Source organism: Polypterus senegalus, chromosome 2 (assembly GCF_016835505.1).
Source record: "Polypterus senegalus isolate Bchr_013 chromosome 2, ASM1683550v1, whole genome shotgun sequence".
NCBI lineage: Eukaryota > Metazoa > Chordata > Cladistia > Polypteriformes > Polypteridae > Polypterus > Polypterus senegalus.
In genome coordinates, this window is record NC_053155.1 from 45033393 (window position 1) to 45049355 (window position 15963).

A 15963-nucleotide genomic window follows, 5' to 3' on the forward strand; every position below is an offset into this window, starting at 1 on the left:
TTTGCCGTAGGCACATCAGCTACACAAGTGTGTTCAGCACCACGAACAGCTGGGGACCGAACCGCTGAAGCTGGGACCTCACTTTCATTTTCAATCTCCATCTTCAGATCACTTGCATCAAAACTGGAGTCCAAAAAGTCAGAGTCTGATTCTGCAATATTACGCAAAATTTGACTACAGAGTATTTTTCTTTGCTCATTCGCTCTGGTCTCTCGTCAGATGTCGATGCCATTTTAGAGGTCGTTTGCTCTACGTTACTCATGCATTTGCAGGTAAACTTTCCTTCTAGTAAAGAGAGTCTAACTAAAATGCAATGGTGAGTTCTACTGCTGATTACCATCCTCTACCCCCGAATTATCGACAAAAGTCAACATCCGCCCTGAAAGAGTTAAATACCTAGGGGTAAATATCACAAGTAAACACAAAGCTCTTTATCAACAAAATTTTGGCATCTGTATGGAAAAAATTAAGTAAGACTTGCATAGATGGTCAACCCTTCATCTCACTCTAGCTGGAAGAATTAACACTGTTAAGATGAATAGTCTTCCTAATCTTTTTTTATTTCAAAACATTCCAATATACATCAATAAATCATTTTTTAAGCAATTAGACTCAACAGTAACCTCATTTATTTGGAACTCAAAACATCCATGTATCCAAAAAGTGACCCTACAAAGACTAAGGCAGAAGGTGGCATGGCTCTACCCAACTTTCAGTTTTGTTACTGGGCAGCAAACATACAAGCTATAAAAACTGGACACAAATAGATGAACATACACAGGCTTGGTCCGTAATAGAAGTAAAATCCTGCAGTACTTCTTTATATTCCCTGGTTTGTGCCCCAATAAATGCAAGTTATCGCCAATACACTAATAACCCAATTGTGCTTTACTCACTCAGAACATGGAACTAATGTAGGAAGCATTATAAGATGGAGAATCTTTTATCTGTGGCACCTCTGCAAAAGAACCACCTCTTTCAACCCTCGCAAACATATGCAGTTTTTAATGTCTGGAAATGATGCGAGATTAAATTGCTTAGAGATCTTTATATAGACAACATATTTGCATCATATGAACAATTACATTCCAAATTTAACTTTCCAGCTACACATTTTTTTCACTATCTTCAAATTAGGAACTTTGTTAAATAGAACCTGCCCGATTTTCCTCATCTTGCACCCTCCTCCATGCTGGAAAAAATATTGCTCAATTTCAAGGACTTAGACACCATCTCTGCAATATATAAAATTATTTCACAGTCTCCCCCTTTCAAAAGTCCAAGAGGACAATGGGGAAAATATCTCTTAATCAATATATCAGAAAAGGAGTGGAAGGTAGCAATGCAGAGAATTCACTCAAGCTCCATATGCGCAAAGCATACAATTACTCAACTCAAAATTATATATAAAGCACATCTGTCTCGCTTAAAACTGTCCAAAATGTTTCCAGGGCAAGATCCAACCTGCGAACGCTGCAATCAAGTCCCTGCTTCACTGGGTCACATTTTGGGCCTGCACCAAATTAACATCATTTTGGACCAAATTTTTTAAGTGCCTTTCAGACAGCCTTGGTGTCACAATCCCTCCTAACCCATTAACAGCTGTGTTTGGGGTTCTTCCAGATGGGTTTAAAGTGGAGAAGGACAAACAAACTGTGATTGCATTCACTACACTTTTGGCACGCAGACTTATTTTGCTAAACTGGAAAAATCCTAACTCTCCTCTTTTAAGTCAATGGGAAACCTGTGTTTTATACTAATTGAAATTGGAAAAAATCAAATCCTCAGTTACAGGATCTGTACAGAACTTTTTCAAAATCTGGCAGGATCTTATCAATAATATTTTAGAATAAGCTCTTAAAGCACTAAGGAAGCAATTCTCTCTGCATTTCTTTCTCTTCTCAATTCATCTCTATTGCCCTATTACACTCATCAATTTAGGTATTTTACAAGCTTTAAGTTTTACTCCGTTGGCCAGGCTCTCTTTATCAGAGGTGGGGAACGATTTGTTTTCAATCCTATTTTTTATAAAAATTGATCTATTTGTATGGAATGATTATAATAAAATTAATAAAATAAAAAAAATTAAGAATATTATGGTCAGAAGTATAAAAGGCACAGAAAGTAGTATCCTGGTTTCTCATAGTGCTCTCATCCACAAGACTCAGACACTGCAAACGATTTGCTGCAAAAGAACCAAATACTTTATGGTGGAAGTTAGAAGGTCAGCAGGGAGATGGACTTCAAAAGCTTCCATAATCATTGCTAATTCCAAAAAACCTTGAAAAACCATATCTGAAGTGGATGTGTTATCTCAAAAAAACTCAGCACAATAAAACTAACTTGTACTGAATTTCATCCTCTGTTGTTTGTCATTTGTGGGAAAAACTTTTAACTTCATGAGCAATGTAATAACTTATGTATGTATGGCATTAGTTTTTAAAGTGATATATTTTAGATTTCAGTAGTATAAAATGTAAGATTACATACAAGAATATCTGTTGTACTTAAAGGCCACCTCTAAATCACCTGAGATGCTCATTAAAAAATTTTTATGAACTTTGTGACCTTTTACAGTGCATCCGGAAAGTATTCACAGCGCATCACTTTTTCCACATTTTGTTATGTTATAGCCTTATTCCAAAATGGATTAAATTCATTTTTTTCCTCAGAATTCTACACACAACACCCCATAATGACAACGTGAAAAATGTTTACTTGAGGTTTTTGCAAATTTATTAAAAATAAAAAAATTGAGACAGCACATGTACATAAGTATTCACAGCCTTTGCCATGAAGCTCAAAATTGAGCTCAGGTGCATCCTGTTTCACCTGATCATCCTTGAGACGTTTCTGCAGCCTAATTGGAGTCCACCTGTGGTAAATCCAGTTGATTGGACGTGATTTGGAAAGGCACACACCTGTTTATATAAGGTCCCACAGTTGACAGTTCATGTCAGAGCACAAACCAAGCATGAAGTCAAAGGAATTGTCTGTAGACCTCCGAGACAGGATTGTCTTGAGGCACAAATCTGGGGAAAGTTACAGAAAAATTTCTGCTGCTTTGAAGGTCCCAATGAGCACAGTGACCTCCATCATCCGTAAGTGAAAGAAGTTCGAAACCACCAGGACTCTTTCTAGAGCTGGCTGGCCATATAAACTGAGCGATCGGGGTAGAAGGGCCTTAGTCAGGGAGGTGACCAAGAACCCGAAACTTATTCTGTCAGAGCTCCAGAGGTCCTCTGTGGAGAGAGAAGAACCTTCCAGAAGGACAACCATCTCTGCAGCAATCCACCAATCAGGCCTGTATGGTACAGTGACCAGACGGAAGCCACTCCTTAGTAAAAGGCACATGGCAGCCCACCTGGAGTTTGTCAAAAGGCACCTGAAGGACTCTCAGGCCATGAGAAAAAAAATTCTCTGGTCTGATGAGACAAAGATTGAACTCTTTGGTGTGAATGCCAGGCATCACGTTTGGAGGAGACCAGGCACCGCTCATCACCAGGCCAATGCCATCCCTACAGTGAAGCAAGGTGGTGGCAGCATCATGCTGTGGGGATGTTTTTCAGCGGCAGGAACTGGAAGACTAGTCAGGATAAAGAGAAAGATGACTGCATCAATGTACAGAGACATCCTGGATGAAAACCTGCTCCAGAGTGCTCTTGACCTCAGACTGGAGCAACGGTTCATCTTTCAGCAGGAGAACAACACTAAGCACACAGCCAAGATATCAAAGGAGTGGCTTCAGAACAACTCTGTGAATGTCCTTGAGTGGCCCAGCCAGAGCCCAGACTTGAATCCGATTGAACATCTCTGGAGAGATCTTAAAATGGCTGTGCACCGACGCTTCCCATCAAACCTGATGAAGCTTGAGAGGTGCTGCAAAGAGGAATGGGCAAAACTGGCCAAGGATAGGTGTGCCAAGCTTGTGCCATCATATTTAAAAAGACTTGAGGCTGTAATTGCTGCCAAAGGTGCATCGACAAAGTATTGAGCAAAGGCTGTGAATACTTATGTACATGTGATCGCTCAGTTTTTTTATTTTTAATAAATTTGCAAAAACCTCAAGTAAACTTTGTTCATGTTGTCATTATGGGGTGTTTGTTGTGTGTAGAATTCTGGGGAAAAAATGAATTTAATCCATTTTGGAATAAGGCTGTAACATAACAAAATGTGGAAAAAGTGATGCGCTGTGAATACTTTCCGGATGCACTGTATATTTAAATGTCACTTCTCACATTTACCAGAGCAGCCTGCATTACATTTAAGAGGATTCATCATATTCAGTATTCTTTGACTATTTATGACTGCATTGAGCCATTCAGTGCTGACAGAAGCAATTCTATTCAGCTTATTGTTATACAGCATCGTAGCCTATAAACAAGAACGTACAGCTTTCCTGCCATGGTTGGTTTCTGCATTGTATTTGATGCTGTCACCATAGTAAATACAAAAAAAGAACACAAAAATACAAAATCAAGCTAAACTTACTGTACATGCACAAACTTTTTTAAATATTTATTAACAAACTAATAAATGTTATGTTTTTATTAAAGTTCTATATTTTCAAGTTGAAGTTTTTCCCACATATTAAATGTACTGTATATTAAATGCCACAAAAAATTGTGTTCTAAAGTGAACTTTTTGTTTTTTTGTTTTTTTTTAAATATATTTTAAAAAATACCTTGTCTATTCTTGCACCTATGATAGGGCTTAAGGTAACCTGGGTCGAAACATGAAAAAAAGGCTTGAACTTACCAAATACATATTTTTTTTTTTAAGACAAGAATGGTATAGGATTTTAATGACATGAGATTGCACAAATATTGTAAGAGTGTTTCCATGTCGTTTCAGAAAGGAATTTAAAAAAGCAAACAAAGTGTTAGTGAGATTCGGCTATTTTAAAAGAAAACTGGCTCTTCACCTTTTCTTGCCACATGTCTCCACTCTGTGATAGCCTTCAACCTCCAATGACAGCACGCACACACCATTTTTGTTTACTTTCTGGATTTAGACAAACAAGCCTTCATTTTAAATCGACAAAATGTCCAAGTATGAACACTAGGCTACATTTAGCAATATTACTGAACCGTTTTTGTTTGAGCCACAATATATTGTTGAAAATGTCCAACAGACTAAAGAGGACAGCTGAACTGGAGGGACAAAATGAGCAAAATATGCAACAGACAAGTGGCAGCTGGGGATGCAATTGTGGGAAATATGAAGTTATGGCCACTCAGGAAGAGTGCTTCTATTGCAGGGGGCTGCTTTCACCAGTGGAAAAATTAGATAAATGTGGGAATGAGCCCACGTTGTTATATTAGGCTCCAGTATATGCAACAGATAAGCTATCAATCACAGAGTTCTGAAGACATTTTTTCACTTTCTAAAATGAAACTGGAGGAAAAAATCAAAATCTGAAGAACTAAATGGGCACATTTCATTAGTGTAAATTTGCTTATTGATCTTATTTTTTGCAGGGATTAATGCTTACTTAGCACTGATGCTCAACAAGTCCATGTGACAGTGTGTTATTATTTACACAGACAACAGCCAGACAGATCTATGAAGAAGCAGCAGTAATTTGTTGCCACCCCTACATAAGCTACTCATCTATACAGTATTCAGTTTGTTAATGAAAGACAATGATATTGTTATTCTACGCCTATACATGTACATTTCAGCCTACTTCACCTGCAGCTGTAGTGAAATGACTCACCTTAAAATGCTTGGAACTGCAGTTGGCTTCAATAATGAATAATTACAAAAAAGTTTTTTTTCCTCTTTGGTTGAAAGTACTTATCCATGGAGAAATGTATGTTGACAAACTCACAGGTTCGCTTTCAGTAGGTTTTCCATCTGAGTGCTCACATCCAACCTTAGCATTATAAGTATTAACTTTAAGGTATTATGTTTACCACAATGAAATTAATGAAAACTACAAATACTTTGTTTTCTAAATTTATGTTGAACTCTTGGATATTAGCAGTTTGTAACCATTTTCTCAAAAGACAAAACTGGTCTAAGTAGCTTCAGACACGCGTATGGTTTTATGCTGATAAACTTCCTTATTTATGTCTGTGTAAGCACAAACGAACAGGAAATGTACTGTTGCCTCAAGGAAAATAGTTCTATGAATCAGTGATAATAGAATATTTCTAGATTCCTTTTGTTATCAGAGGGGTGGCTCATAAATGCAGAAGTCAATTGTTCTTAAACTGAAACCTTTGCTGTTTCAAAGTAGACATATTTAGTAAGTTTAAGCCTGTAGTTCATGCTTGGACCTGGATTACCTTAAGCCCTATTGTAAGGTGCAAGAAATTACAAGGTATTTTAAAAATTTATACAAAACAAATGCTTTTAGAATATAATTTTATGTCAAAATTTAATATATACAATGATTGTGAAAAAAATAATTTGAATTGAAAAATGCAACATTTTCCCTTTAACTAAGTTGTCAGCAAATGTGTGCAGGAGTCATAATATCACAAGAAGCATAAATATATTTTACAAAGACTAGGAGTCAGTTTGCTAAAATGTACTGAATCAAACTTGGCTCAAATATCTAAGCTCTGACAAAGTATCCTAAAAAGGATGCATCAAAAAAACAAAAGGTTTACTCACAATACCAAAGTAGTAAATCAATCACATGTTTATCGTAGGCCAGGATTCCATTTACCAAATAAACAATTTGATTGCAAATGGTATTAAACACTGGCAGTTATAAAAAGCTCAATGCTGAACAGACAAACGATTTACCTCAACATTGAGACGGAATTAAACATCTCTATCCTTCAAATAATATACAGTATAATTTATACCATTTTCAAGCTAGTTTTAATTCAATTCAGCATATTAGTAACATTAAGCACAAGGAAGAAATAAACCTTTCCAGTCCAGTTTAATCTAGGGCGTATTCTGCACCAACACTCACTTTCCCATACAGGTCTAATTTAAAGTCGCCCATTAACCTAATGTGCGTAACTTTGGAAAAGAACAAAAGTTAAAAGAGAAAAACCCGTTCAGACAGAGGGAGAGTGTGCAGATTCCACACATACAAGGATCAGGACAAGTTTAAAACCCAGTGTTCTAGAGTAGTAGCTAGCAGCAGTAAGTTTGGTCTCACATGATTGTGCACAATATACAAAAATCTTATCTAAGAATATTTCTTTGACATTTTTTTCAAACATTCAGAATTTTCTCCAAATATGCAAAGAGCAGTAAAAACAATAGCCGTATTACTACAGAGGACTAACAATTGTTATATAACAAAAATAAAACATCTTTCAACTAGAAATTAATAAATGCAACTAATATATACTTTTTTGTACCAATAAATTCACAGGGACTATTGCCATTCTTTGTTAACTAGTGATTTAAAACTGGCCCGTGTGTGTGTGTGCATGAGCAACTGTGGGTCCTGTAACAACTTTATGTTCTGTAGAGTGCTATTTCCTGCCTTGCATCCAGTGCAGCAGGTATAGGGTCTAGGCCTTTATAACACTGAACTAAATTAAGTTTAAGGTTTAAGAATGTTATACTACATCCTAGAAGTTAAAACCTACATGTTTATTTTTCATCAACATATTTAATCATTATAGTATAAAAGTGTAGATGTCTTAATTTCATTAAGGTAAAACTAGGAAACACATAAATCTCCGGTTCTCAAAGATGGCTCATATAGAGCATGTTAAACATTTCCATTTTGACAACACATTCTTTTGTTTATCAGTATGGAAAAAAATACCACCCAGTTGTGAGCACTTCACCAAATTAACTTTAATAAATAGTGCTCCTTCAACCAACTTCTTATGTAAGAATATAGAAATATTGTTTGTATATGGGTGGAAGGTATGAGTATTTGATGATCTTCTTTGTGTGCATACAATTCTCTCGACTTTATTTGTCCAGCCATCCATCCATCCTCTTCCGCTTATCCAGGGTCGGGTCACGGGGGCAGCAGCTTAAGCAGAGAGGCCCAGACTTCCCTCTCCCTGGCCACTACTTCGAGCTCTTCCAGGAGAATCCAAAGGCGTTCCCAGGCCAGCCGGGAGACATAGTCCCTCCAGCGTGTCCTGGGTCTTCCCTGGGGCCTCCACCCGGTTGGACATGCCTGGAACACCTCACCAGGGAGGCATCCTGATCAGATGCACGAGCCACCTCATCTGACTCCTCTCGATGCAGAGGAGTAGCGGCTCTACTCTGAGCCCCACCCGGATGACTGAGCTTCTCACCCTATCTTTAAGGGTAAGCCCAGACACCCTGCGGAGGAAACTCATTTCAGCCGCTTGTATTCGCGATGACCATAGGTGAGGACAGGAACATAGATCGACTGGTAAATTGAGAGCTTTGCCTTACGGCTCAGCTCTTTTTTCATCACTACAGACCGATGCAGAGCCCGCATCACTGCTGATGCTGCACCGATCCGCCTGTCGATCTCACGGTCCATTCTTCCCTCACTTGTGAACAAGACCCCAAGATACTTGAACTCCTCCACTTGGGGCAGGATCTCTCCCCCAACCCTAAGAGGGCACTCCACCCTTTTCTGGCTGAGCGACTGTATTTGTCATTCTTGCATTTTGTATCACGGAGTATGACTGGCATTTTGATGAACCATACTATTAGCCAGCTGCTCAAATGGCTCTATATTCATGTTTACGTTACTTTTTGTTTTGTGACCTAACAGCCTCTTGTGTTTGGCTTGACACTCAAGATATGTCACAAATAGATGTTCTCTTTCGTGCCATATTGGAGTATAGTACTGTGTTTTGCAATCATAATAATTACTGTGGCGAACAAATCAGTTTGCGCAGCCATTCATCTGTCTTTGATGCATGTACATTCTGTATCCTGTACTTCATGCTAAACAGATGGTGCTGGTGTGTCTCCTTTCTGCCTTGTCGCTCTCTCAAGCAATTTGCCTTAACAAAGACATGAACCAGGATAACTTCACGTAAATTGTTGCTACGCACATTTTTTGCTTCACCAGTGCATGTCATGTCATAACCTTTCAACTATGCAGAAAATTAAGATTTAACCTCCTTAGATTTACATTTTTTGTGAAAAAACTTGTAAAAAGCATGGAATTTTTCAGCTTGAAAAAATGACACATTTATTAAATCTCATCTTTCTACTGTAAAACATGCAAAACAATAAAAGTAGAAGTGTAGAAAGCATAATGATACAAATCATAATAATGAAAAACAGTAATTAATAAAAATAATGCTAATACTGTATATACTGTCAAAATATGTCATTCGTGTGAAGCACAGTGAAATACGAAATCCAGTGTCACAGTCAGGACAATAGTAGCGTGATTCCTGGCAGATTTTCTTTGCAGGCTGATCAGCTTTTGAACAGAACACAGCACAACTGAGATTGACACAAGCATCACTTTCAGATTCATCAGAATCATTTTTGATTTCACTGTCTGTTTCAATTCCATTGCCTGAAGACAGATTCACCTCTTCAAAACTTCTAGTTTCACTGTCAAGAGTGTGCAACATCTGGGCTGCTGAAAAATGTTTCTTACTAGATGCCATAATGAGGCTAGGAGAAGAAGTGTCTGCACCATTTCCTGGGTAACGCTCGAGCCTGTCACTTACACAAGACATGCATATACAGTTTTTTGAGCCACGCTCTGCACTAATGCTGTTGCCACTTTTACTGCCTGAGTAACGCTTGGGTATAATTCTAAGGAGGTTAAAGGTGTATTTGTCTTATTCTCATTAAAGAAAAACATAGTTGCTAGATGTATTCTAGGGTTTTTATCACACTATGCAAACAAGCATAAACTAGAATTCAAAGATGATTTATAAGAAGAAGCATTTCTTTTATGGGGATGATACAGTCAGGTTTTCTTGAATATAACAATAGCAAATATTTCAGGATGTACCATTTGCAAAAGGTATGGGGATATGCAGCCAGTTTATTACGTAGACATTGGAAAATAGTGCCTTTCACATATGTGACAGTGGACCACTGGGGTGCGTACAGACACCCTAACAAGACACAGATAGGCAGGACTCAAGTTTCGGGGTTTAAGGGCTCTGGCGGGGTTTGGGACTGTCCTGAAATTACTCTCTTGCCCGGTCCTTCCATTGTTGGAGCGTCCCAGCCGTGTAAGGGCCCTGGCCATCCACCACAGTGACTTAAGAGTTAAAACTAGCTGAACTAACAAATGAAAATTTCAGAGATTCTTTTGGGTATCTACTACCATCCATCTAGTTTCTTAACTTACTTAATCCAATCTTCAATAAATCATAGAATCATAAGTTACTGGAACATATCAGAATAGAATTTTTACGGAGCTGCAAACATATATTTTCCTGTTAATAATGTTAAAGGAGAGGTACAATCAATAATTCATTCTTGATCAATCAATGTGGTAATGTAATTATGTAAATTGATATTGGTAATGTAAAGTATACATCAGGTAATTAAACACATATACAAGTCTGATGAAAATAGATTTAGTAAATATTCCTAAAATTACTTAGTAAATAATGTTACTAAACACATTAACATGAATGAAAGCAAAGAGCTTGTGGCCTTTCTCCAAATAAACAGATTGCAAACGTATAAAAAGTAAGGTATTCAAAAATAAAACTGTGGAATAAAACACACACACAACATAAAGTAAAAATAAAGAGAAGAAAGAAAATCTTTCTACCCTGCCGGGCTTCCCTTAATACGGTAGGTTTTGTTACACTGGCAGGTGTTCTTATTCACTCGCCCACCTCTAACTGCCTCCAAAGCATAATCGTTCTCGTTTTGTTACCCTATTTTTCTCTCATATTCAACTTAATTACAAAGATTAGCTATGTATGTTTCATAAATACTTGCCATGGATAGCAGCCATGATAGTTTGGTGCTCCGTATTTTGTCTGTCTTTTTGGGTTAAAGTTTGCGGTCACCATGCAAAGTCATATAACATACACATGGGAAGAGCTTCTGAATATTGGTTGCAGTGTGCCACCTGATGTGACTCCAGAAATTACAACTACTGTATATCTGTGGATCTTACAACTTTGTTGATCACAGGTGCTCATGCAGATTAACAGGTAGCCCGAAAGAGAAGGACCAGAGGCAGAAGAGCTGGCGTTCTGGTTCGATTCAGGAAGAGAGCACTGCTGCAACCACTCCCTTGAGTATGTCTTTCTAACGTGAGCTCGCTGGCAAACAAAGTCTGTGAACTGCAGCTGTTAATACATACTAAAACGGATATGTTTTTATTTGCTCTGTGCTTTACTGAAATGTGGCTGAATGACTCTATTCCTGATTCTGCAAAGGACTTATTAAACTTCACACTGTATCGAACCGACCATGTTACCAACCTCTGAAACAAAACAAAGGGCGGAGAAGTGTATTTCTACATTAATCAACATTGATGTAACAATGTGATAATTCTTTTTAAATCAGCTCTCTTGACCTAGAATTGCATATTATAAATTGTAAGCCACTTTATTTACAACACAAGTTTTCCTCGGTAATTTTAGCTTGTATTTGCATTTGCTCTTGTGTTATTGCTCAAAAAGTGCAGTGGCAACTCACTGATGTAATCAATGAGATTGAAAAAGAAAACCTGGACTCGCAAATCATTATTTTGGGTGATTTGGGAGATTCATAAATATCAACAGCAAATGAAATGCCCTACCAAAGATGGAATTATTCTACATCACTTTATGCAGCTACTAAGGATGCTTACCCCCTTGATAATTCTGACCATTCTATGATTCAACTTATTCCTGCTTACAAACAAAAGCTGAAAACTATGTCAGTAAAATGAACAGTTAGAAAGTGGACTAGCAAGGCAATAGAGGAGCTTAAGGACTGCTTTGCCTGTACAGACTAGAGTGCCTTCAAAAGCGCCACCTCCCATATACACTGATGCTGTAACTTCACAAAAACTAATATCCATTCTGACCTCATCTATAACTGTCTAGTTTGGTGCTGCCTCTGTTCAGGCTAAGGCCAATCTTCAGCACATTATCAAAGCCTGTGAAAGAATCATAGGCTGTAACTTACCGCATACTGAATCCCATATGAGCGGTGTAAGGAAGAGGGACGCAAAGATCATTGCTGATCTGACTCACCCAGGGCATCACCTGTTCAAAAGCTAAAGCTAAAACAACACGTCACCTGAACAGTTTTTTCCCCCATGAGCAGTTATTGTTACTAATCAGGTCTGTGCATCTACTCATGATCTATACCTGTACACTAGACTGCCTGGACATTTTAATCCTACTATCTATTTATTTTTTGCATTGCCCTTGTATGCTGTATCATATTTCATCATTTTATATTTTATCTAGAACATTTATATTTTATATTAAGTATTGTCCTTGTATGTTGCACCAATACCATCAAGACAAATTCCTAGTATACATTAGTGTACCTGGCCAATAAAATGGATTCTGGGTATATAAATTTTGTTTACAGAGGGTGCCCGTTGGACCAAATGGGTACAATGTTATTTATTTTACCTATATTATGGAAGTTAGTTTAAAGCAAACACATTTGGCAGTGAGAAGAATAGGTTAAAGAAATTTTGAAATCTGTATCTTCACTCTTACTGCTAGCAACCATGTCTTGAATTGCCATTAAATGTTTGTGGGTGGGTGACAGAATTGCACTTTACTTTGTGAGATGGTTTTATTTGGACCTAGCCCAGTACTAGCATTACCTGATCTTACATGGGTCGATCCGTGTTGGGTTGGCAACCTGAAAGTGAAATACCATTAATGCACACTGTTATCTGAAACTGAACACAAACTTCTGTATTAATAAATGCTTTAATGAGTTTATGTTATGTTATGTAGTGGTTAAAATTTCACATTCCAACTAAATGACGGCACAGAAATTAAAAATTTTAATACAGAAAAAAAGTTTGTGATAAAGGACTGCAATGGATTTAGATAAAATAAATAATATATAATAAAATAAATAATATACAAGTATAATAAAAATTAGTGGAAAACCACAACTACACTTAAACGTAAAACATTCAAACACAAAGCTTGATCTGTGCATGTAAAATAAAACAGGAAATGTGATTTTATACCGGTGTATTAAGTGTTTTAGAGGGATGCTGTTTATGAATTGTGTGTAGCAAGTGACCCAGTCCTTTAAGAATATTACCCAGACTGATGTGTGGTTCAGCCTGTTTGGTGGATTCCAGCTTCTCTGCAACACTGCTCAGGATACAGCGGGTATAGAAGATGGACAGACGGATAGATAGGTATGACAAAGAATGTACTTTTAAAGCTGAAGATTTTAATCTGGCAGAGTACAGGAAAAAAAACAGGTTGCCTCCTATATTTTTTGGCAGCAGGATGAATAAGTGAGTGACAAAGAAGCTGCTCTTTCATCAGTTCAAGCCAGAGTCTTGAATCCATTTGACATATAAGTGACACAGCTGTGAGAACTGTTAATCATTAATGCATGTGTTATTTGTTAAAAAAAAAAAAGATGTATGTTCCGGTCTTAAAACTATATGCAATATACACCCCATTATATTGGTATCTACACGAACCATATGAAATTTAGTTATACTATGATAAGGATTTTTGGTCCATTCATGGAATAATTATGTTTATTTTCTTTATCTTCTCTTCACAACACTTTATTGGTACTGATCATGTAAATTCAATATCTCCCTCCCTTTCACAGATGTGAACACATTTTTCGGTACACTACAGCTCAGTGAAAAATTACTGTATACCGCTTGAAAAGTGCTTAAAACAAAAGCAGTTGTTCCATATATACCTGCATACCTTTCATTTGTCATTGAATACAGCAAGGCAGGTGTGAAAAGAGATAAAGTATTGCTTACTCTACAAAAGGTATTTTAAAATGGCCTGGACACATTTGTTGGTACCCTTAGAAAAAGATCATAACTGGATTTGAGTGATTTTTCAAGGTATTTCATTTAATTAGTATTACACATGTCTGCAATCATGCAGTCAGTCATTTAGCCTATTTAAATGGAGAAAAGCAGTCACTCGTTGTTTGGTATCATCATGTGTCCCACACTGAACACAGACCAGAAAAAGCAAAGGACAGAGTTGTCTGAGGAGCTCAGGAAGAAAAACACAGACAAGCATGTTAAAGGCAAAGGAAACGAGACAATCTCCTTGGGTCCCAATCGAGGTGGTTCATTATGTGCTAGGGTGCCGCAACGTGCTATAAGTGCATACTCCAAAGCCAACCTAGCACCTTGATATGTTCCTGTGATTACAGTTTCAAATATTATTAACAAGTTTAAGGACAACAGGAATGTAGCCAACCTCCCAGGATGGAGCCACAAGAGGAAACTGACCCTAGAATGGGCAGAAGGATAATGAGAACGGTAGACAAAATGCCAATGACCACTTCTAAAGAAATACAAGCTGAAACCCAAGGCAATGGTCCATCAGTGTCTGATCACGTCACATTTTGTGAAACTGTGGGCTCAATGAAAGAAGACCCAACTATTGTTGAAAGAAAAACATAAAAATGTCCTGGGGAGGCAAAACTTAATTTGTCAACTTGCACTGAACTTTACAATAAAGCATTAGTAAGTTTTCCTCCTTACTTGCTGACAAAATACTTTTCAATAAGATGGCTAATTTTTTTTTAATATGGTCAGGGTACCCAACGCCTGTCCTAGCAGGCTGCAGTGGCTGCTGGTTTTCATTCTAACCCTTTTCTTAATTAGCAAATTAATTCAAAAGAAGTTAATTAGCAGCGAAAAAAGAAATTAATTCAAAAGAAGTTAATTAGCAGCAAAAACAGGTAACTAAGTAAGAAACGAGTTAGAATGAAAATGTGCAGCCACTGTGGCCATCCAACACCAGAGTTGAAGACTTCTGTTATAGGACCATAAAATCTGCATATGCAGCTCAGAACATGTTGTCTGCTTATTTTTATACAGTGCATTCCAGATCCAAGTATATGAGTTGTCAGTGCAAACGTCTGAGACTACAGCGCATTAAGTCCAGTTTAGAAAGGAAGAGTTGAAATATTAGTGTGTTTCTAATTTAGCATACTATATTCATGCATTTCAGTGATGAGTGAATGGGCAAAACACCTTAACATTATTTCATTATGCTAAATAGAAATTAAACACACCGTATGCTAACAACATATGCGATTGTGCAAACTTCTTTAAAAAATAAGTTTATTCAGGTGCAGTATGTGAATAAATTCGGTATATTACGTATACAGTATAATGCTTAAAGGTCTTAGTAAACCTTCATTAACATTTTAAAATGTCATTGTTAAAAACGTCATTATTTACTTCTTAAAGCCTCTAGTATTTTAACTTTAGCGTAAGGTGAATGCAGTTCAGTACATTATAGATTAATGTCAGCACTAGACGTGAGCAATTATTACAGTAGATTTTTAAGTATTTTAATATACAGCATATAGGATTCCGGAAATAAGAAAAATTTCTTTAAACTACAAAACAGATAAAAACACACTGTGGCCGTCTCAGTTGTGGGCTTAGCTATTGAACTTCGTATTTTACTACTCAATACCCATTTTAAGAACTTTATCTTACAAATTACACGTCCTATTTATATTGCTGCTTATGTTTATGAAGGAGCTACTCACCATATCCCTTAAACCCTCATTGAACATATATATTAATTTACAAGCTTCGCATATTCATAATGCACCTCCTCCTCCGGAGCTCGCCATGATTGTTGACTTTCTAACCGTTCGTCACTCGTGACGTACCACGCGAAAACCGCGAGAAGAGAAAATGATTGACGGATGACCACGCCCACACAAGACGCCAATTTTACTCTGGGTTGCGGCAATATCTATCTCTATTTGGGAACCTCCGGTCGTCGCCATGTCTTGATGGAAATGGGAGTTGCCTGTAGTATTAAAATGTCTCGAAAACTGTTTTATGTTATTTTAACATTAATGTTTAATTGATATATAATAAAAAATACAGGCCAGTCAAATGTATTT

The 15963-nt window shown here is 37.2% G+C and overlaps 1 protein-coding gene across 3 annotated transcripts in view; it reads right to left on the reverse strand.

The window, feature by feature from the left end:
- Window positions 1–15718, reverse strand: part of rab9a (RAB9A, member RAS oncogene family) — a 92326-nt gene extending 76608 nt beyond the window's left edge. The window contains exons 1-2 of one of the 3 annotated variants that reach the window (XM_039743611.1): window positions 15598–15718; window positions 12686–12723 (exon numbers count right to left, since the gene is read on the reverse strand). The gene's annotated coding sequence lies outside the window, so the exon portion shown is untranslated. The remainder of the gene's footprint in view (window positions 1–12685; window positions 12724–15597) is intronic. The other 2 variants (XM_039743612.1, XM_039743610.1) reach the window with 2 other exon arrangements.
- Between the last annotated feature and the right edge of the window lie 245 nt (window positions 15719–15963).